At 50.6% G+C, this 23,807-nt stretch overlaps 1 long non-coding RNA gene across 6 annotated transcripts in view; it reads left to right on the forward strand.

The window, feature by feature from the left end:
* The window catches only part of LOC132006600 (uncharacterized), a 64,262-nt gene that overhangs the window by 13,903 nt on the left and 26,552 nt on the right, over positions 1-23,807 (forward strand). For 2 of the 6 annotated variants that reach the window (XR_009401151.1, XR_009401148.1), the window contains exons 2-7: positions 1,530-1,638; positions 2,003-2,110; positions 4,720-4,820; positions 5,048-5,297; positions 6,543-7,096; positions 11,974-12,206. This is a non-coding gene — a long non-coding RNA (uncharacterized LOC132006600). Of the gene's footprint in view, positions 1-1,529; positions 1,639-2,002; positions 2,123-4,719; positions 4,821-5,047; positions 5,298-6,542; positions 7,097-8,714; positions 8,894-9,343; positions 9,387-9,500; positions 9,654-11,973; positions 12,207-23,807 lie in introns of all 6 variants that reach the window. The other 4 variants (XR_009401152.1, XR_009401153.1, XR_009401150.1 and 1 more) reach the window with 4 other exon arrangements.

Here is a 23,807-nt window from a genome sequence, read left to right on the forward strand (position 1 = left end):
AGGCTCAAGTGGGTTAGACTTTGATTTATTCTTTGATTTATTTACTTATTCAACCAATATTAATAGCATCTTCCCCAGGAGGGCTGCCAGGCTAAGTCTGGGGATGCAAAGATGAGTGAGAGCCTGGTTCCTGTCCTCACAGGCTCACGCGGACACGTTTATGGCTGTAGCTGGATGAATCATGGTCCCAGAAGCCCTCCTGGAGCTGCAGGAACAGAGGGCTTAGCTCTGACTGGAGGTTGGCAGTGGACCCCTCCTCCTTCCCCTATTGCTCGGTTTCCCAACTCCGTGCAGTCTGAGGGTTTTACCAGAGGCATCGCCTGCAGAGGGAAGGGTTCGACTCTGGATCTCATCCACACAGCACTACTTCATTTATCCCACGAACACGCACGGAAAGCTTTGTCGTTAGTGCTGTGCTCGCCGCACACAAAGATGGACCAGACAGATAGGAGCTCTGGATCGGAGCGCAGCAGACAAATATTAAATGATTCCACAAGCGTTCAGTCTTCTAAAAGAGGAACATAGGCAGTAGCACTCATAAAGACAAGGTCCCCTGACCTCATCCGGTGTGAAGTTAGTCCCCTCCTAGATGGGAATCTGAGGCTGAGACTTAAAAGATGAGCAGAAGTCCAGGCAAAAGGGAGCGTGCGGGGAGAGGTGGGTTAAGGGTGTTCGAGGCCGAGGAGACAGATCCCTTCTAGGTCCTGCACCGGAGGAGCCCACAGGAGAGAACCACCGCTGGAGCTGACAGACAAAGAGGCGGTGGGGGAGGGGGTGAGCAGGCAGGGCAGGAGGCTGTGTCTCCGCACCTCGCACCTCAGAGCACTGGTAGGAATTGTGGCTCTTCCTCCAGGGACAATAGGAAACTGTTGAAAAAAAAATTTTTTTTAAATTTTATCTATTTGTTCATGAGAAAGGGAGCACATTCAGGGGGAGGGTCAGAGTGAGAGGGAGAAGCAGACTCTCCAGCTGAGCAGAAATCCCCACAGGGGCCCTGGGATCAGGACCTGAGCCGAAGGTGGATGCTTAACCACCTGAGCCACCCAGGCTCCCCCCAAAAATTTTTATAAATATATATTGTGGTAAAATATACACAACATAAATTTAACCCTTTTAACCATTTTCAAGTGTACAGTGTGGCATTAAATACAGGCACGTTGTTGTACAACTGTCATCCAACTGCTATCCATTTCCAGAACATTTCATCTACCCAAACTGAAATGAAACATAACACCCCTCCTCTTCCCCCCCAGGCCCTGGCAAGCTCCATTCTACCTCCTTTTCTGTGAGTCTGACAGGAAGGCATCAGGCAGTGTTTGTCCTGATGTGACCGGCTTACTTCACTTCGTATAACGTTGTCAAGGTTCACACACACCGCAGCATGTGTCAGAATGTCTTTTCTTTGTAAGGCCAAATTATATTCCATTGTAGGTATACTCCACATTTTATTTCTCTAGTCATCTGTGGCTGGACACCTGCTGAAAGGTTTCATACAGAAAGTAACGTGGTTCCATATATGTTTTGCAAAGGTCCACCCGGTTGCTCTCCGGAAGCCGATCTGGAAGCAGGAAGTAGGTCTCCCGGTTTGGGGAAGGTTGCATGAATCCAGCCCAAGAGGAATAGACGGTGGTGAGAATGGTAAGAAATGGAAGGTTCAAGAGCTACTTGCGAGGAGGAGTCAAAACGTTTGTCTGGACATGGGGAACCGGGGAGAGAGAGTCAGGCAAGGGTTACCCCAGGTGGATGGGCCGCCATTTGCAATTACAAGATGCAGCTGAAGAGTTGAGCCCTGGTGGTTTGAGAAGTATGGGGCCATCAAGCAGGGATCTCTCAGTCTGGAGCTCGGGTGTAAGCTGGAGGCTCCGAAGGGACAGCTATCAGCCCTGCGGTGATCATGGAGGCCAAAGGGGTGTAAGTCATGCCCCAGAGCAAGGGTGCAGCGAGAAAGCAGGGAGGTCCAAGAAAAGATCCCTGAGCGACTGCCATGTCTTTGGTCTCATAGAGTTGGATCAGCCAACCTGAAATAACGAGGGAGAACATTCAGAGGGGACAGACCCGAGGAGTACGGTGTCATGAAAGCCAAGGGAAGAAGAAGGCTTTCAGGAAGAAGGTATTTAGTAAGGTGAAGAGTGAAATAGTGTCCCGCAAACAGGGAGTAACTAGTTACGTGACGGCAACGGATATGGAGTGTGGGACGCACACCAGGCAAGGGGGGAATGGAAAAACGGAGATAATGGGGGGTTACCAGCTTGGTGTCCTTGGTCAGTTAGCTGCGCGTCAGGCATGGTAGGGTGAAGCGCTACGGTGCCTCTGGATCTGAGGCAAAGTCCTGCCAGCAAGGGGACTTCCTTGACCTTGATCCTGACTCACTGCTCTCCGGGCAAGCCAACAACAATGGGAATCTTGGGGAGCTGATGCACATCCTCAACACCTGTGCTCTTGACTTGAGGGGATGGGGGACGGGAATGAACATGCAGGGTCAGCATCTGTTGCAGAGAAATAGCTCAGGTACCTTCTGTCGCCTTCTGGGGTTTGGTTTCTGGAGCCAGTGGCAAGAGGGAGGAGCCGGGGCTCTGGTCTCAGGTCTGTGGGAGACTGGCGTGCGATCTTGGCAAGCCAGTGCTTCCCACCTCTGGAGTTCCTAATCTGTCAGAGGGAGTTTTCCTCAGCGAGATAATTCTGGAATGCGTTTCCTCATTGGAGGTGTGTTTGTTTTTGCAAGGAAGTCCCTACCAGAAAAGGTTGTGATGATCCTTAGGACAAAAAGACACATCTGCAAGCCAAGGACCACACAACTATTGTCCCATTTATTCTCCAAACAATGATATGGTCCGGGTACTGTTAATCCCATGGAGCAGATGCTAATGCGTAGGTTTCGGAGGATGATGACCTCCTCGAGTGGGAGGGAGTGTGTTTGTACCAGGCAGCAGTGAGGAATCATAAATTTAAATTGTCACTGCCTGCTCCCCCTGCAAAGGGAGTCCTTTGAGCAGGTCAAGGCCTGAAAAGAGCCACAGATACTCTCCTGTATCTGAAATCCGAAATTTCGAGAAAACCCAAAATCCTTAGTGGATATTGGGAGACATCCATTCTTTGGATCTCAGCACCTTACCTGGGTTATCTTCCATTTCTCGCCACGCTCCCCACCCCTCACCCCCTGTGTCTCTGCTGTGCCTCACGACTCCCTCCACACACTGCTTCTCCTGCAGGTCACACCTTTGCATTATTTCCTGGGCCGGAGACACCCTTTCCTCACCATGCAGGCTGACATCCTGGGCATCCTTCAAGGCTCCTGAAACTTTCTTGACCTCCCAACAGCTGTAAAGTCTCCCTCCTTACGATCTTTGTTGTATCTCCTACGCCTCTCGGGATGCTACTCTTTCTCGGCCTTGAATTCAAGTTGTCTGTTTACCCCCTTCCTGTTGGAACACTTGGCCTTTGAGTTTCTTGCAAACTAAGCACGACCAGAGTTGGCGCATGGCAGAAGCTCGGGGGGCTTGTTGGCTGGAAAACCCTCCATCCTCACCTGGGTTTGGTTTGCCCGCACAGGCCTCCACCGGGTCCCTGATCTTTGGAGTCTGCGTGAGTCTCATGCCGGGTGTAGGGTTACCTACACCCTACCCAGAGAATAAGGTGTTTCCCTGACTCGAGCTTGGGAAAAGCACCCCGTTACGTGGCCACCTGTTTCTTCTGGAGGCCCCTATCAGGCAGCGGTTGTCCTGGCCCGCTACGTCAGCACGGTTTGCAGAGCTTCTAATGTGCAGCCCAGACCCACACTTGTCACCTCAGCCCCGTGAGAGGAGAAAGCTAGGTCCATTATCCCAAGGTCCCCGTTTTCCAGATGAGGAACAGGTTCAACCACGTTAAGCTGATGTACCTGGGACATCATAGTTTTGGTTGGAGGACTGCTGAGTCTTCTGGTTTCTGGTCCAGTGATTCCAAAGGATAAGAAGAAATGGCCAAAACATATACAGACCAGGACATGGCAAGTGGTGAAGAGGCGCCCAGAAATAACGGGGATAGAAGGAGGAATCCGAGGAGGAGAAGGAATGATCTATATATTTCTTAAGATTTTATTTATTTGACAGAGAGAGAGAGAGACAGAGAGAGGGAGAAGCAGGTTCCCTGCTGAGCAGAGCCTGATGTGGGGCTCGACCCCAGGACCCTGAGATCATGACCTGAGCTGAAGGCAGAGGCCTAACCCACTGAGTCACCCAGGCGCCCCAAGAAGGAATGATCTTTGTTCAGGATACGTGGCTTCTGGAGTTCCCACCACGTGGGCGGCGTGGAGGCAGCGTCGGGTCCCCGTTCTCAGGACTTACCCGGTGGAGGCGGGCAAGCGGGAGGGCAAGCCCTTGAGCTGGGCACCCAGGCCGCCGGGAGGCCGGCCGTCTTACACTCTCTGTCTCTGCACGCCCTCTCCACCTCCCTCTGTGGACTTCAAAATCCAACCTCCTTGCCAAGTGTCAGAACCAAAGCAAGTCATACGTTTGACTCGTGCGGAGAGCGACGTGTTTCAGAATGGTAACGGAGCAGCTGCTGTCTTAGCAGAAAAAGAGGGTGGAAATTGCCAATTTCCAGAAAACCAAGCTGGGTTCCCCAACCTGGGCCCCACCAGAATGACAGCGGGTCCCCTCCTGGGCCTTGGTGTCTTGCTTATAGAGCGGTGAGTTTGGGCTATTTGATTGCTAAGGTCTTTTACCTCCTCTCTGTTTTGAGTCTGTGTTCTGGAACGATCACCTCCTTCCTGGAGACTTTACGCCTCATGGTTACCTTCGCTCCTGCCTATCTTCCCGGACCGACCAGCACAGCCCAGCGTGGTGAGCTTGCAGACTCAGGAGGTCAAACTCCTACCAGCTTCCCAAAGGAACTGGGTGGCCTCGGGCGAGGGATGCTCAATGCCTCAGTTTCCCCATTTGTAAAATGGTGATCGTGACGGTACCTACGGCCTCAGAGCGTTGTAAGAAATAAATGTCGTGATAGAATTAGAACAGTGCCTACCCTCAGTCAATGCTGGTGGGTCTTACTGGTTCTATTCCTTGTGTAGGTATCTGACCTCCTCACCTTCCGGGATGGTGGTGACCTCATCCGAACGGAGTTTGGACTCCTGTTACCTGTGCAGGATGTGGTCCCCACCGGGCTGTCCTGAGTTGCGGTTGGTTGAATTCGTTCTCTTCCAGGCCACCGAGAGCCCCCATTCTGGCGCTAACGGCACTGGGGACTCAGAGGGTCGGAGCCCCGGAGCTGGGGTGGTTTTCAGGAAGTTGTCTGACCCCATTCTTGGCTTCAGATAACAGGTATTTATTCTCCGGGGACAACAAATATGCTTCTATATCAAATACAAATACCATGTGTGGGTCGTTTCATTTGCATGGGATTGTGGTATTTGCATATGGGAGTTTGTAGTTAAACAGAGCTGAGCCCCACCTGTAAAGCTGTTTTTTTAAACCTTAAAAACTTTAGAATGATGCTCTGCTTATAGAATAATCAGACAGAATGGAAGTACAGGTAATGCATACAGTTAAGCTTTATTTCATGACCTGCCCCTCTAAGACCCCTTCTCTTTCCCAGAGGTAAATGCTGCTCACATTGGGTGACTTGCTTTTTAGGCTCTGGACTTTTTTCTCTGTATTTACCTATGCGGTGTGTACACACACATTTCTTATCACTCTTTTCCTCCCGCCAACATGCTCGTGCTACACCTTATTCTGTGAGTTGCCTTTGTCACTGGACATGGATCATGGAGAGTTTCTGGTCATTCAACGATTCGGATCTACATTTTGCATGAGCCCTCAAGTTCCCCTTCTGACCTCCGAGGAAAGGGCATTGTGAGCTCCCCAGTCTCTGCCCTGAACTACCTCAGCCCCTGCACCCAAGGGCAGAGCAGGGGCAGGGGTCCCTGGAGGGAGGCTGGCTCTGGGAGGGTTTGGGAGCCATCAGAAAGTCTGGCGGTCGCTGTGCCTTCTATAGCCCATGGCCACGTTCAGAGGGCTTTCAAGTCCGTTTTTGTACCTGTGCTGCCGAAGGGCCGTGGGCAGGCAGGAGGGACGGGCGGCTGCGTGAGGAGTGTAGGCTTCTTTCTTCCAGATGAAGGTGGACAGAGTCTGCTGGGACTTTTCTCCAGTGACAAGTTTCCTTGTTATCCTCAGAGTTTATGGTTCCAGAAGAAGCTGGACAGACTGGCTGAACCCCACTTCCTGCAGGGATCTCCTACCCCTGGCCTCCTCCCCTCCAACAGGGCCTGGCCTGGGCTCCATGGCCAGACCACGCCTACGGGGGTGCCTCCAGCTAAGGGGAGCCCTGGAAAGGAACGTGCCCAAAGGGGGGTTCTTGGTCTCAGGTCTTGGGCTTTAACCCTTTGCTTTAAGTTAGCATCTCGTACCCTCAGCGTGATGGACATTTTCGACGGGATAATTCTCTGTTGCAGGGGGAGGGGCTGTCCTGTGCCTTATAGGATGCTGGGCAACATCCCTGCTAGGTGCCTGGGGCACTCTCTGTTGTGGCAGTCAAGAATGTCCCCAGAATTGTCAGATGTCTTCCAGGGGCCGGATCACTCTGGCTGAGAACCTCTGCCCAGAGGAGTGAAGTCATCATCCTGACCCCGCTGTGTGCCGTGACCACTTCGCCTGCCGTCTGCGCTGAGGCCTGCCCTGGTTCCAGGCGCGCGGATGCATTGCGCCATCAGTGGAAACAGCTGGGCATGTTGTGGGCTTGATCTTATCAAGGAGGACTAGCAAAGGAGGGGACCGCACACAGATTTCTGTCCTTTTACTCACTGAGCAGTCGCCGAGCCCCTGCCTCGGGCTGGCTGTGCCGGGCCGTGTCTCAGACGTGCCTGTGTCCTAGATGTGCCCGTGTCCTAGACGTGCCCGTCAGCCCCTGTCCCCAAGCAGCCCCGCCTGCAGGTGGCCAGGGCCGGGAAACAAGGTCTGCTCGCCACACAGTGAGGCAAGGGCTCCCGGAGGTGAAGGGCACGTCCTTGCTCTCGTTCCCGACTTAGGAGCCACACAACGCGGCTTCACAAATAACCCTGAGGAGGAGTTACCTGCCGCGAAATGCCGGGTGCTGCTGGAAAAGGGTGCGGACTCTGTGAACGGTGAGCTTTTCCCCTTAACCAAACACGCTGTGCTTTCCTGCTAAGCGGCCAAACACAATGTTTAGTTGTTGGAAATCATGTTCTTTTAATTCCCCGGTGCATTTTATTTTTTAAAAGATTTTATTTATTTGAGGAGAGAGAGCACGCACGCACACACAAGTGGGGGGCAGGGCAGAAGGACAAGCAGGCCCCCTGCTGAGCAGGGGACCCTGAGATCGTGACCTGAGGCTGACACTTAATGGGTGGAGCAACCGGGTGCCCCCCCCCGCCGGTGGTGCATTTTAATTTTTTTTTAATTTTTTAAAAATCTATTTATTTAATAGATATAGAGAGAGATCACAAGTAGGCAGAGCAGCAGGAAGAGAGGAAGGGAAGCAGGCTCCCTGCCGAGCAGAGAGCCCGATGCAGATGCCAGGCTTGATCCCAGGACCCTGAGATCTTGACCGGAGCTGAAGGCAGAGGCTTAACCCACTGAGCCACCCAGGCACCCCCCTGGTGGCGCATTTTAACCAGTCCGCATGTCACTGGTTCCTCATGAGCTCATTCATTCAAAGGTATCCATGGGCCACCCGCTGGGGTGGAGCCCATGGATACCCAGATGGCTGGAGCATCAGGGATGAGCTGCAGGGGCTGCGCTTTCGGGGCGGGGCCCTTCCCCAACGGCCTGAGTCGGGCTTTGCCACTGTGGGGAACTCCTGTGAGCTTTGGGGGGCATTTGTGACACGGAGAGAGACGCAGGTTTCTTCGGCTCCCCTGAGGGTGAATGTAGCCTTCGTGCCCTCCACAGCTCAGGCTGCTGCGCTGAGGGGTCCCGGGCTGCAGCCTGTGAGGCCCATCTGCCCTCTCCTCCCTGTGTATAATCGCGAGCGAATCCCCTGCTGTCTTTCTGATTCACCGCAGGTGGATTCAAGGACAACCTGGGTCCCTTGTCTCTTAGAAGTTTTATTTTAGTGGATGAGATTAACCTCGTTCAACAAACACAAACTACACACACACACACGGGTGTGTCTGTGTGCACACATGCCTACGTGCATATGTGTGTGATGTGCAAGCAAGGATATCAGTGTGTGATAAAAATTAAGCAGCATGAGAAGATGAAGGAGCAGTTAGTGTAGAGGATGGGCCAGGGACAGTGTCCCCAAGGAGGAAGCGTTTTAGCAGAAACCTGGAGAGAGCTCTTCGAGGACCTGGCAGAAGGCTTGCTCCATGACGAGTCAACAGCATCAGACCCAGGCACACACCTGTGCATGCGTGTGCACACACACAGGCATGCACACCTGCACCCTCACACGTCTACAGGAGCGTGCAGCAGGTCAGCTGGCGGGCGTTCCCTCTCCCCCAGCTTTGCACCACCCTCCGCTCAGCCCACCCCCGGACCCCTGTCCTCCACCCACGGGGGGCCGAGCACAAAGCCTGGCTTTGGAACTAGAAGGCAGGAGGAGACGGGGTCTGGGCCAGTTGCTACAGGCTAGTGGGGGGATCCATCCTGAGATGAGACTCGGGCTTGGGCAGATTCACGGGGGAAGTGGAGGTCATGAGAGAGACGGAGGATGACTGGATGGAGCCCCGTGCTCTTCTGACCTAGGACCCCCCTCATTTCATCCCCTGCTGCCCCCAGCCTGTGTCTGCGCTCCGGGACCCATGGGTTGGGCGTCCAAGGTGCAGCAGTGTGCACAGGGCTAACTCCCCGGCTGTCAGCCCTCTGAGCATTCCTGGCTTTCGCTCCGCACTGACCGACATTCCTAGGAATGGAAGAAAAGGAGTTTGAAGTCTGTCCATTCCGTGTTTCCAGTGTTGGTAGGAGGGTAGAGCTCTCGGGGATGCATGGAGGGCGTGGGGGAGCTGGAACTGGTGCTGTCTGGGAGCTTGTCCCCCAGGCTTCTGCTCGACCCGTGTGAGGGACAGCGAGTGTCCGGGCAGACTGTTGGTTGTGGCATTGCTGGCCATGTCCGTCCCTTTGGACAGGCTTGAGGTGCTGCATAGCCAGAACCCTGGGCTTCGGTGCTGGGGACAATGAGAGCCAGTGCCAGAGTCACTCATTACTGAATGTGTGGCTGGAGTGTATGAGACTTACCTGCACCCTCTGATGGTCCTTTACTGTAAAACAGCACCTGCTCTGCCTGAAAGCAGATGGCAAAAGAGATGGGAAAATGCTTTACTAAATGCCAATTTGGGGCAATCGGCTCCCTGGCCTGAACCCAGGGCGATGGTAACGGGGTGTGTGCATTTCATGTCTCCCTCTTGCAGGGAGTATGGACTCAGCCAGGGAGCCTCTCTTCTGGTGGAAAAAGTAGGTGAGACCCCTTGCTAGAAAGCTTTCCAGACAGACACTAGGGGATGCTTGTGGGGGCACCTGGAAGGCAGGGACCACATCTTATTTCCTTTCCTCTTTTTTATCTTTAAGGTATACAAGGTAGTGATTTAAGATGCAGAGACATGGTGATCACCACGATCAAGTTCATTAACACATCTCCTTCACCTCATGGAGTTACCTTTTGTAGGTGTGGTGACAACATTTAAGACCTACCCTCTCAGCAAATCTCAGCTCAGTCGTCAGGTAGCATTACATCTCCAGAACTTACTCACTTTGTAACTGAGAGTTTGTACCCTTCGGGCGTTTTTTACATGATCAGCGCCCCGTAAAGTCGGACTGAATGTTCACGGCTAAAGGTTAAGTATGTGGCTTTGTTGTCAAACAAACAGGGTTCCTGATCCACAGCTGGACTGAGTCAGCTGTAGAGCTGGACCCCACTCTTTCCATGGCCCATGCTCACCCCAGTCATCCATCCCCCTGTGGGTCCAGGGGCCTCCCAACACTCCCTTCTTCGCAGACCTCCATTACCTACACCTGGCGTACATCCTGCACATCTTTCCAGAATTTTCCAGTGGCCAAATCTCAAAGGTTCTGGGCTCAATGATAGGCTCTCCTAAGGGAGTAGTGGAGAGAGTGAAGTTACTGTGAAGGGGAGCCATGGGGAAGAGAAGAAAGGTATCAGCGGCCTCTCGTGTTCTGGTTGCTGTGAATATATTTTAGCCTTTAATTTCAGAACACATGGTCTGAACAGCACCAAGTAAAAATCAATTCCAAATGTATCATTTCATGAGAGGTAGAAATAAAATTGTCAAGACTGCTATAATTTAAATAATTCTGGTAGAATTTGAAATAATATTTTCTACATTCCCCTGGCATACCTGAGAGTTATTTGCAGAGTACCAGTGATCCAAGGAGTAGCAGTATCTTTTCAGAAACAGCTCTTGCTTCTTCCACCTTCAGCGTGGAAAGGGCTTGCCAGCCCTTCCTCAATGCCTGAAAGGCTATGTCAAGGTCACGAGGTGTGGAACTGAGAGTCTCCAGTCCTGGTGCTGTAATTCTGCTGCAAACACATCTTACCACTTTGGTCAGATCAATTGATCCATGACTGTTTACTAAAAACTCCTAGGTACCGGTCCTCCGAAGGCACTGTGCAGACTCATAGATCAGTAAAATCATTGGGGGGATGGACAGACATGCAGCTAACAGGAAAACAAGCTATACTCTTGAGTTCCTGCTTCTGCTTCTGGAAGAATATCTGGTTAGGTCAAGAAAATTTCATTTATTTGTTTAGTTAGTTAATTTCAGGGACAGAGTTGGGTGATTCGTCAGTTGCATATAACACCCAGTGCTCATTAGGTCATGCGCTCTCCTTAACATCCGTCACCCACTTAACCCATCCCCCAGCCACCTCCCCTCCAGCAACCCTATTTGTTTCCTAGAGTTCAGTATTGCTTATGGTTTGCCGCCTTCTCAATTTTCACCTCATTATATTTTTCCTTCTCTTCCCCATGTTCATCTGTTTTGCTTCTTAAATTCCACATATGAGGGAAATCATATGGCAGTTGTCTTTCTCCGACTGACTTGTTTCACTTAGCGTAACACCCTCTAGTCCATCCACGTCATTGCAAATGATCAAGATTTTTCAAGATGCTTACAAACTTTGACAGCTGAATGGCCAAAAAATATTTTACTAAAAACTTAATGGGAATCAGAGGAGCAACCAACTTGAAGAAAAATATCATTATGATGCCCATAATCTATTGGTGGTATTACAATACTGGGATATGTACACATTTTACTATTATTTTTGAACTGTGGGTTAACTTTTTAAAAATAGAGGAAGAATTGTGTAGAAACCTATGTTTAAATATAACCTCTGTTAAAAACTTTAACTTTAAGGACGCCTGGGTGGCACAATCAGTTAAACATCTGCCTTCACCTCAGGTCATGATTCCAGAGTCCTGGGATTGAGCCTGGCATTGGGTTCTCTGCTCAGCAGGGAGCCTGCTTCTCCCTCTTCCCCTCCCCTTGCTTGTGTACTCTCTCTCTCTCTCTCTTTCTCTCTCTCAAATAAATAAGATCTTAAAAATAAAACAAAACAAAACAAAAAATTTGATTTTATCTCTCTCCACCAGAAAGACTTCTGGGAACATAGTTTTAAAAACTTTCTCGGGGTGCTTGGGTGGCTCAGTTGGTTAAGTGACTGCCTTCGTCTCTGGTCATGATCCTGGAATCCCAGGATTGAGTCCCACATCAGGCTCCCTGCTCAGCAGGGAATCTGCTTCTCCCTCTGACCCTCCCCCCATGCTTTCTCTCTCTCTCACTCTCCCTCTCTCTCAAATAAATAAATAAAATCTTTAGAAAAATTGATTTTTCAACCAACCCCTTAATAAAACTAATTGATTAAAAATAGAACCCGTGAACTTGATGTTTCGTTCTTGCTTGTCATACTGCTAGACCAGAGCTCTACACACTCTGACTTCGGAATGACCTCAAAATTTTTGATAAGATGAACTCTAGTTAGCCCTGTCCAACTCTAACCTTGCATCTGTCCTTCCATCAGAGTCCATCCTGGCGACGCCTCTGACTCTCAGCTCACTTCTAAGAGTGACATGTGAGCCACTGAACGTGGACCACTGAAGCAGACCAGTGAACATCCGTTACTGAGTGTGGATCACCAGACGTGGACTGCCAGCCATAGACTGCTGAACAAAGACCACCAAACGTGGGGCCCTGAACATGGGACACGGAACATGGACTATCCCACATGGGCTGCTGAACATGGGCCACGACCAGGTATGGACTGCTGACTTTCACCTACTCACCCTATGGTAAAGGCCAGAGAGAGGAAGTTTTGGAAGTGATGGTGTAAACAGAACATCCTAGAAAGGAATCTCTGAACCAGGCCCTGCTGCTCGCTGGTGTGTGGCATCGAGGCTGTGATTTCCCTGCACAGCAGACTCTGGCTTCCTTTCTCCGGGGAAGGGTCCAGTGTGGGTGTCATCGTTCTCCTGGTCTTAGCAGTCTCCGAACTGGTCTCCCTCCTTTCCCCCTTTCTCTCCTCAACCCCATTTCCAACCAGCAACCAAAGAGATTTTGCCAGGATGTAAATCAGATCGTGCAATTTCCCTGTTTATGACTCAACTATGACTTTTCCTGGTGCCTAGAAAAACAGTTTATGGCCTTCAAGATGGGACATGCTCAGGCCCTGCCCTTCATTTAGGATCTGTCTCCTCGCCTGCCCTTTCTTCCTGGGGGAGGCTGAGGCTCTCCCCCTCTGCACACACTTGGCACCCATGGTCCTGGCCAGCCTGCAGCTCTCTGGGCATTGGCCCCTAGGCACTGAGATGGGTGCACAGCTTTCCTGACCACCGGGAACTGGTACTTCGCCCCAGGGCCTACAGCCCTGCCTGTCTGGGCTCCTCACACTCTGAACTCCAAGGATCACTCATCCTCCTCTCTGTTCCTTTGACCTGCTTTGTTGTTTTTAGCAACTTGCGTCTGTACCTTACATTCAGTTTTATGTTTGTTTCTATTAGACTTTTCCTTGTCAAACTTCGAACTGGTCACTTCTCCCCTGAATGTGTGTCCCCCGGGGCAGATGTTTCTTGCTTCACTGACTATTTCTCTTTTCCACTGAAATGTGAGCTCCTGCAGGGTAGGGAGCTTGGCCTTCCTGCTCATCGGTGTAGCGTTGCTGGCAAAGGCAGTCCTGGTACAGGACAGGCCCTGGTACATTTCTCTTCTTTTGTCCACGAGAAGAAAAGAGTGGTTTTGATTGCAGTAGAGAAAACAAGAAAGTAAGGGTTTCAGCTCAGCACCCCAGTCCCTGATGAGACATCCCTTTTACTCCCTCCGGGCAGGGAGCGTATTCCTGACTTTGGGAACCATGAGAGCTGAATTCACAGAACCCGCCTTCCATCCCCACCAACAGCAAAGCACACCCCCAACCTCTCTCCACGTCCTTCAGAATTCCCCTCAGTGTCCCTTGTAGGTCAACTAGCCCATCCTCCCTGTAAGCCCTCGCCAGGCAATTTGGGAGCTGCAGAGGTTCCTGTTGGCCACTCCAAGAAAGCTCTAGAAAGCTCTCAGGAGGCAGGGGTTGGCTTCTCTTCCTCAGAAGCCCGAGTTGGGCTTGTGCATGACAGGGGCTCAGCAAACACTGGGGATTGTTGGAGAAGAAATATGAATCCGTCAGTGAGGCCTGGTGTCACCTTTTCTGTGCCCCAGATTTAACAGAATGACACAGGATGGAAAGGTAATAAAGCTTCCTCAGCAGCGCCCACGGGAAGCATTTGAACTGAGGACGTGTTACCACTGAGAAGCCATTGACTACATTTGCTTACTTTCTGTATACTCTTGTTGTTGTTGTTAAAGATTTTATTCATTTGAGAGAAAGAGTGTACAAAAGGAGAGGGAGAAGCAGACTCCATGTTGAGCGGGGAACCCGATGCAGAACTCGATCCCAGAACTCCAGGATCATGACCTCAACCGAAGGCAGATGCTTAGCCACTGAGCCACCCAGGCACCCCCACTTTCTGTATTCTCAGTGGTCCAACATGTGAAGCCTTGTTTCTGGAGACACTGCCTCCCAGGGCTAGCTAATTCTTAGAGGGAGCAAACAAAGCCCTGTGAGTATACCGTCCACATACAAGCCAACCCCTCCGGAGCCCACATACCTAACCATCTCTTATCACGTACTCACTCTGCTCTCAAGGAGTGGAGCCCAGGTCTGAGACAGCCAGGGATCAGCGCTAATGCCTAGAACATGCCCAAACCATTCAACCATCCAAACTCAGGCTCACTCAGGTTACCTGTCCTGCACCCCTTCTTTTCTCCCACAAGAACACCAACAGAGGTTCTGGGCCATGCTCTTCCCCTTCCCTCCTTACCAATCTTGTGCCTCCCCAGATGGCTCCACATGGCACCCTGTGATTCCTGTCCCTGGGAGCTTCGAGAAGGAGCTCACTCCTTTATGACAATCATATCCTGTCCACGAGTCTCATCACATCTGATTAAAACAAATCCCAGGCACATCTTCAGAACACAGACCTTGTTCTGACTCTTCTGGATCCTCAAAAAAATAAATCTCCTTGCTTATTAGCCCTCTAATAAAAACAGAAACGTAATAAAACAAAAACAAGCTAAACTGTGACTGATGGATTTCATACCGCGTGATGGAAAAGCATAATAATAATTATGCTTCAAAATGTTCTTGTTACAGAAGGGAAAAACAAAGCAAAACAAAACAAAGGACCTGGAAGCTTCTAAGAAATGTTATTTAATGAATAAAGCTGCCTTGGGCTTTGGACTCATATATATTATTTTTATGTATATGGTCCTCATATTAGACCAATCAGAGAAGAAGGTCAACTTGACATCATTTTCCAGAGTTAATAATGTAATTTTTCCTGAATTCTATCAAACTATCTTTTTTCCCTCATATTAGTAGAGTGCCATAGTCTCCCCTTCAGATTTCTGAGATGCAACGTGTCCTCTCTGAAGCGGCAGAAATCTCCAGCTCTTCCAAGCTGACAGGAGATATAATACCCCACCCCCTTCAGGATAATTTACATTATTTCACTAGAGATGCAGTCGTGTAAAGGCTTGTGTGGTAAATTTGAGATTATTGTCTTTAGAATTTGAGAATCTCAAATGACGGCACACAAATTACAGTTTTCAGGAGGAAAATCTCTGTCAAAAACATTGAACCAAGGGAACACCTAAATTTTCTGTAAGTTAATAAAGAAATGTAGTCACGTTATTTTTACACTGCTGACTGATCAGTCAGAATGGTTTATTTGCATGATATAGGCACTGTTGTTGTTGTTTTGATTCAAACATAGTTAACATACAGTGTAGTGTGAGTTTCAGGTGTACAATGTAGTGACTCAGCAATTCCGTACAACACCTGGTGCTCATCAGGACATGTGTCCTTCTTCATCCTCACCCTCCCAGCCCTCTCCCCTCTGGTAAGCATCAGTTTCTTCTCCATAGTTTAGTTAAGAGTCTGTTTCTTAGTCTCTCTCTCTCTCTCTCTTCTTTCCCTTTGCTCATTTGTTTCTTAAATTCCACATATGAGTGAAATCATACAGTATTTGTCCTTCTCTGACAGGCTTATTTGTCTTGGCATTATACTCTCTAGCTCCATCTGTCTTGTAGCAAATAGCAAGATTTCATTCCTTTTTTAGGGCTGAGTAATATTCCACTGCATATATGCCACATCTTCTTTATTTATTCGTCTATCGAGGGACACTTGGGTGCCTTCCATAATTTTGGTGTTGTAAGTAATGCTGCTATAACCATAAGAGTGCATATATCCCTTTGAATTTATATTTTGCATTTTTTTGGCAAATAGTAATTCAATTACTGGATTATAGGGTAGTTCCATTTTTTTTTAAAGATTTTATTTATTTATCAGAGAGAGAGAGAGGGGGAGAGAGCGAGCACAGGCAGACAGAATGGCAGGCAGAGGCAGAGGGAGAAGCAGGCTCCCTGCTGAGCAAGGAGCCCGATGTGGGACTTGATCCCAGGACGCTGGGATCATGACCTGAGCCAAAGGCAGCTGCTCAACCAACTGAGCCACCCAGGCATCCCGGTAGTTCCATTTTTTAAAGATTTTATCTATTTATTTGACGGAAAGAGAGAGCACAAGTAGAGCAGTAGGCAAAGGGAGAGGGAGAAGCAGACTCCCCACTGAGCAGGGAGCCTGACTCAGGGATCGATCCCAGGACCCTGGGATCATGATCTGAGCTGAAGGCAGATTCTTAACCGACTGAACCACCCAGGCACACCAGGGTAGTTCTATTTTTGAACTTTTTGAAGACCATGCATACTGTCTTCCAGAGTGGCTGCACCAGTTTGCATTCCCAACAGTGCAAGAGGGTTCTTCTCTCTCTGCATCCTTGCCACCACCTGTTGTTTCTGTGTTTTGGTTTCAGTCATTCCGATAGGTGTGAGGTGATATCTCACTGTGGTTTTGATTTGCATCTCCCTGATAATTAGTGATGCTGAGCATGTTTTCATGTGTCTGTTGGCCGTCTGGATGTCTTCCTTGAAGAAATGTCTGTTCGTGTCTTTTTCCTATTTTTTAATTGGGTTATTGTTATTGGGGTGTGAGTTGTATAAGCTCTTTATAAATTTGGATACTAACCCTTGTTGTCATTTGCAAATGTCTTCTCCTGTTCAGTAGGTTACCTTTTAGTTTTGTTGATTGTTTCCTTAATCCTTTCCTAATTTCCTCAATCTTTGAAAAAGCAGAAGAGAACATCCAGTGGGAAAAAGACAGTCTCTCCAACAAAGGGTGTTGCAAAAACTGGAGAGCTACATGCAAAAGAATGAAACTGGACCACTTTCTTTCGCCACGCACAAAAATAAGCTCAAAATGAATTAAAGACCTGGGGCACCTGGGTGGCTCAGAGGGTTAAAGCCTCTGCCCTCGGCTCAGGTCATGATCTCAGGGTCCTGGGATCGAGCTCCCCGAATCTCTGTTCAGCAGGGAGTCTGCTTCCCCTCCTCTCTCTCTGCCTGCCTCTCTGCCTATGTGTGATCTCTGTCTGTCAAATAAATAAATAAAATCTTTTTTAAAAAATGAATTAAAGACCTGAATGTGAGACCTGCAGCCATAAAAATCCAAGACCAGAGCTGGGCAGTGATTTTTCTGACATCAGCCATAGCAGTATTTTTCTGGATATGCCTCCTGAGGCAAGAAAAGCAAAAGCAAAAATAAACAATTGGGCCTACACCAAAATAAAAAGCTTCTGCACAGTGAAGGCAGTGTTTTTTAATGATCTTAATAATTCCAGACAATGGGGCTCAGGTCATAATCTTGGGGTCCTGGGATCCCCTGCTCAGCAGAGAGTCTGCCTCTCCCTCTCCCTCTGTCCCTCTCCCTGCTCATGCTCTCTCTCTCTCTTTCAGATAAATAAATCTTAAAAACATACTTTCAAGCAATGAGAATAAAGGACAAAAATTAAACACCTGGAAGAATGAGCTTCTACAGGTGCTTACAATGTTTGTCATAAATTAACATCCCAGTGATAAGTTTTCACCAAACAGCCTGTGGTGTAGGTGGAACATTCCAATGTTAAATAAGACATGTGCATAGGAAATACAGGTTCAGAATCTATATATTTCTTGGAAAGATAATGCAAATTAAACCATTACTTATTGGAACTGAGGAAGGGTTGAAGACATCTTAAAATACAGAGTAACTATCTTCATTTCTCACAAACATTAAAAATGAAAATTGTTTGTTGAAGGGTTTGCTCATTTTTGACACTTCTGCTTCCATTCCTGTAGATACCTTTGTGAGACTTTTTAAAAATCAGCGTACTGAGACAAAGCATAGAAATAGTTTAGATCGAAGTATTTCCTGACAGGAGAACTATTGTCAGATTAATGCAAACATTAACAAACAAAAAGGAGACTTTAACCCCAGAGGAAGACTGTGTTCCAGCATTTATAGGCCTTTACTGTGGGTAATCACTGTGTCACTCACAAATTCTGTTTACTTCCAACTGAGAAAGTACAGAACATTACAAACAGAACAATGGTCGTCTATGTTCAATGCCTAGAAACACACTTCCAACAAACAATGTGTGTGTGTAGAGATGCTTTTCCTTTTTTTTTTCCTGTTATGTTTGTTCTGATTATTGAAATTATATTTATTGTAATAATAATAGTAATGCATGTAATAATTTATTGCATGTCTTACAGCACATGTAAAGACACACTTAATTTTATGTTTGTTGACTCTAATAATAAAAATAAGACTAATTTGTATTTTTTTTTTAATTGATGCATTGGCACAAACACTCAAAAGAAGCATTTTTCATTAGGGAACATCTAGGAAGCATTGCTCTGAAGGATGTGGTTGCTAAGAGGGGAGGTGGTAGGCAGGACCCAGTTCTGTTGGCAAGCAGGATGGTCTTGGTGTTGCCAGGAGGTATGGTAGCATTTCTTCTCCAGCTGAAGTTCCCTCCGGGTTTTGGATTCTTTTGTTTTCTCTGAAATTGCTTTCAGTTTAGGGTGCACAGTGGTAAACCACCTGGCATCCCCCTGCATGGGGCACAGAAGGAACCATTTCCATAGGTAAATTATCCCAGCAGAGTCTGGCCACGGGGCGTGCTGTCGCCCTCTGGTGGTGGGAGACGCGCCTACACTCCCCCCACCAAACCCCTTGGGCCAGGGGATGGCCTTCCTCTCTCTCTCTTGCAGCCATAAAAGCTCATGTCCCTTTTGATAAACAGGAAAACCCCACACTTATATCCTTCCTTCTTCCACCCAATGACTTGAAAATCACTGAATTTGCTGCATATTTTCATCAGCCTGGTTTTGGTTCAGACTTCTTGAAGGTTGTAATACAAAAACAAAGGTGGTCCCCCCCCCCATCTGTCAAATATATATAACACTATAACCTTGAGTATGCTTATGTAAACAATTCCCCTCACTCTCATACAAACCTTCCCGGTTGACCATCGCTATTTTAGTCCATCCTGAAGATCCCTTGAAGAATCCCTCAGGTTTTCTTATGATTTTATTTCATTTATTTGCTTTTTTAAAAGATTTTATTTATTTATTTGAGACAGAAGGAGAACAAGCGGGGGAGGGGGCCGGCAGAGGCAGAGGGAGAAGCAGACTCCCCGCTGAGCAAGGACCCCCTTGTGGGACTCCATCCCCGGACCCTGAGATCCTGACCTGAATGGAAGGCAGACGTTAACCGACTGAGCCACGCAGGCGTCCCTGTTTATTGTTCTAAGCAGGCTCCGCACCCAGTGCAGTCCCCAGCGTGGGGCTTGAACTCACAACCCTGAGATCAAGACCTGAGCTGAGACCAAGAGTGACGCTCAACGGACGGAGCGTCCAGGCGCCCCCTTACTCGCTCAGGGCGGTATCACGGGCAGCGGGTCGGCCTTGCTCTCGCTTCTTCCGGCCTCCCTCCCCTGCCCCGCCGGGCCCGTCCGGTCCGGGGACCGCGCGTGAGCGCGCAGGGGTCAGGGAGCGCGGCGCGGCAGAGAACCGGGTTAGGGCCGGTGAGCGCACAGCCTGTGTCCCGCGCGCGCTCCCGCCTTCGGTGCGGGCAGGGGCTCGGAGAAGGGGAGTGTGCGGGGAGCGACAGGAACCCCAGAGCGCTGGCAGCCGCCTTCCCAGAGACCTGACTGACCCGCTCCGCGGGCTCCTCAGACGCGCGCCGGGGCTGTGTGTCCCCCGGGGGTTCGGAGAGAAGGAAGCGGCCGGGCGCTCGGGAGAGCGTGGCTCCGGCGGCGCAGCGCTGCGTCCACAGCACGGATCGCGGGGACCCATCCCGCCGCGCAGCGGGCGGCCCGTGCCTGCTTACGGTGCGGGTCTCCCGCACCAACCGGGTCTCCCGCACAAACCGTCTGCGCGGAGGAGGCTTGGGGTCGGGGGTGGGGGCGCGGCGGCGCCGCGCTCGGCAGGAGCAGGGATGGGGAGAACGAGCCTGCGTCCGCGCAGCCGCCTCGCCTCGGGCTCCGGAGAAACGTGGGTGTCCTCAGACCCGCCTCCCTGCTGGGGCCACTGCAGCCCGAGTCGTCCACGTGACCTCTGCCCCCCGCCCCCCCCCCGCCGCGTCCGTCGGGCCGTGGGGGTCGGGGTCCGACCCGAGGTCTCCTGGTGGTCGCCCGCAGCCGGCTGTGTCTCTGCGCGGGGAGCGCGGGCCCGACGCCGCTGGTCTGGTTCTCAGCGCGCACTGTGGTCTGGGCGCTGCCCCGGGGGCCTCCCCAGACCCGGGGCTCGGCCGCTGACCCCAGGCCGGAGCCAGCCTTCGTCCCAGGCAAAGGTGCCGAGAGCTGTGAAGAGTCCTGCGGCAGGGGCGCGTCCTCCCGGGCACAACTGAAGCACCAAGAACCCTGGCCTCCGCGGTGCGCGTCAGAAAAGTCAGTTCTCCAGAGAATTCGGCCGGGAGTCAAATGCAAGTGATTCCGGACCTGCCAGAATCACTTACTCATTTTTAATTTCTAGACATAATGGGATTTGGACAAGGCTTATACATGGCGTTTGACAGCTTCAAACTGAAGCAGAACTTGTGTAACACGAAAAGCACAGATCCTGAGTGTTCAGCTGGATGAGTTTTGACGAATGCGGTCACCTTTGTAACCCAGGTCGCCCTCAAGACTCAGGACGTCTCTGCGGAGCCCCTAAGTTGCCTTGCTTCCTCTCTGATCCTCTTGGCTCGTTTGGGGCATGGAAGAACTCTGGTCATGATCTGGCCATGAGGTCAGGACAAGCTCCTAGCAGGGCAAGGACCCCAAGTTTTGTATCCCTGTAGGCGTGTTGTAATAGCAATCATTCTGAGCCAGGAACTGCCATCGCTTTCTATCACGGCTCATTTTTAAGTAGTATTTCCCCACGACCTTCAGTGTCGCCATGGGCATCACATCTCCGGGAGGCTTGAACCTTGTGTCCTGGTACTCCCAAGGGTGAGGAGGAAGGTGCCAAGTGAGTGACCTTGTGCTTGCCCCAAAGCGGGGCCTTGATAACTTCCTTGAAACTGGCTCAGAGTCAACACCGAACAAAGAAGGGCTTAATCATTTACTGGGCTCAGATCAGGTGTGGCCTCTCTGGAGGGGAGCAGGGGTCCGAGGCGAGGCCTGGATGGCACGCAGAAGTCAGGGGTTTTTGTGCACCCGAAAGACGGGGTCTGGGAAGGGAGGGGGGCTGTGCTGGCCCACGAGGCAGGCAAGCGGTCGAAGAAGGCGGGTGATCTCCTGCTCTTATGCAGAGGAGGGACTGTGCTTTCCCCATCACACTCGGGGCAGTGAAAACCAAGCTTTCCAGTTCCTGCGTTCTGGGGCTCTGGCACCTGGGGCCTGGCTGACCCTGGAGGACCTGTATCTCCCCGAGTTAGTGGATTCCTGGAGATAGTTAACTACTCCAGTGCTTTCATGTGCCAGCCGACACCAGCCCACACCCGGACCACCTCTTCTATGCGGCTCTCAGGCTCTGGGCTACCTTCCGCTTACCTAGTCACCCCAGGGCAAGTGCAGGCAACGAGGAGCAGCCCCCAGGCTGCCCCAATCCGAAACGTGCTTCCCTTGCCTCCCCGGTTCCTTCCTGTAGAAAGTGCCATGAAGTCTTTTGTCGTGCCCTTCCCTCGGTCCCTCTGCGTCCTGAGTGACCCACAGGGCCCCTCATGGCACGGTGTGGCCCCCTCCCTTTGAGAACTGTGACTAATAATCTGTATTTACAGTGCCAGTCATCTCCTGATCTGTTGGTCTTACCATGTCTGCATAATAAGAAAACCTACATTTTAAAACACGGATATAAAGCGATTATTCATTTGCCAACAATTTTCTGGCTTCGGAAGGGTTGGAGCTGAGGGTAAGGCTGAGGCTTGTGGACCGTCTGCTCAGGGAGCAGCGGGGTAAGGGCTGCGGCCGTGGCCGAGATCACAGCAGAGGAAAGCCCTCTGCAGCACGAGTATGAGAGCGAGTGTCCCTGGGGGCTCCCGTCCAGGGCTGAGGCTTGTCTCGGAGACTTTTCCAGCCCGACCCACAAAACCGGGGGAAGGAGCAATGATGGTATGGTAGGGACGAGTGTGGCAGACACGCGCGCAGTGCTCTCCCCTCCAGGCACCCGCGGGTGTGGCTTAACTTGGCACTACTGTTCATAGCAACGAGGTACTATTTTTATGCCCCGCTACAAGGACCGCAACAGAGGCGCCGAGATGAAGTGATCTGTTCGAGCTCGCACAGGGAATGACATGCGAGGAGCTGGGCTGTGGGCCCAGAATGGGGCTATCTGCCCTGCTGTGCTGTAGGATTGGGGCTCCTCACACAGAGTGCCTCCTCTGTGCTTGCAATTTAATTAATTAATTAATTAATTAATTTAAGATTTTGTTGACTGATTTGAGAGAGGGTGAGAAAGCATGAGCCAGGGTAGGGTCAGAGGGAGGGGGAGAAGCAGGCTTCCTCCTCAGCAGGGAGCCCGACGCAGTGGGGGTTGGATCCTAGGACCTGGGGATCATGATCTGAGCCGACGTGTAACCGACTGAGCCACCCCGATGGCCCTGTGCTCAGGTAGAGCAGCACAGCTAGAACCCCAGCCCCTGCCCTCAGGGAACTTGGAGCCTGTGGAAGAAAGACCGTAAGCAAGGAGCTGCATCAACAGGACTGTTTCAGATGCGCGCCGAGAGTCCAGGAGGAAAGAAGCAGAGCGACATGACACGGAGTGCTGGGTGTGCACAGGGCACTTAGAGTCCCGTGAATTTAAGTCAGTGCGCAGAACACTCCTTGCGAAATGAATAGCTAGCTGGCAGGTTGGGAGAGGGAACGTCTAGGGGGAAGCCCCTGGGTACAGGTGGCCAAGGACAGGAGTCTTCATCCCGCAGCATGACATACGTACATTTCAGGACCCATTGTGGTCCCGGAACTCTGGCGAAGCCCTGTCCCATCAGCAGAGTCCCAGGCCCTTCTTTCCAGCACTACCAGTGTGTTATACCTTGTCCATACCTTGTCCATGCTCTCACAGCATGCCCAGACCCGAACCAGCCTCTTACCTCCAAAACCTCCTGCCTCCCTGAAGCCCCAGGCAGATGCTGGCGTGACCACTGCCTAGACAGGGTCACCATCAATGCTGTTCTTCCTCTCACCGCCACGTTCAAGCCATGGCTGCTTCCTGGTCATCTTCTCTCCCCATAGTTCCAGGATCTGTCCCAGCCTCCCCATCTGTAAGGGACTGACTCTTCCACATGGTTTGGAAGTTGGTCTTGTGAGAACCGTGGTGCTCTGTGGTACAGCTCAGGGCTATCTCTGGATCAAAGGCTTAAATAATGTTTGTCTCCCACTATAGAACTTACAAAAAGCATTTGTGGGGTAGGAGGGATGGAGACAAGGTAGCCTTCCCTGCAAGGATTTTCAGGAGAAAAATGTGGAGGTGGTGTTGACATGCTTCATGAGACCTGGAAAAGAGGCACCTTTAAACAGCACCAGCCCTTCACGTCACACACACTGTCGGACTACAGACTCTTGCTGAGGAATTTGCTCTTGTCCAAAGCCAGGGCCAGGGCTCTGAGCTGAGTGCTGGGTCCCTGAGTGATGACTTTTGGATTAGCTGGCAGAACCACATAACAAAGTCCCAGAGACTGAGGGGTCTTAAAAACCAGAGCTTTATTTTCTGGTGGAAGTCTGGGATTTTGGTATTGGCAGGGTTGTTTCCTTCTGAGGCCATTGAGGGAAAGATCTATTCCGGCCTCTATCCTTGGCTTGTAGACAGCTGTCTTCCCCCTGAATCTTCAAAAGCTCATCCTTCAGAAAGGGTCAGTGTCTTAATCTCCTCCTAGAAGGACTCTAGTCATATTGGATCAGCACCCACCCCAGTGGCCTCATTTTAACTTAATTCCTTCTTCAAAGACGCTCAGTAGCCACATTATGAAGT

Source organism: Mustela nigripes, chromosome 18 (assembly GCF_022355385.1).
Source record: "Mustela nigripes isolate SB6536 chromosome 18, MUSNIG.SB6536, whole genome shotgun sequence".
NCBI lineage: Eukaryota > Metazoa > Chordata > Mammalia > Carnivora > Mustelidae > Mustela > Mustela nigripes.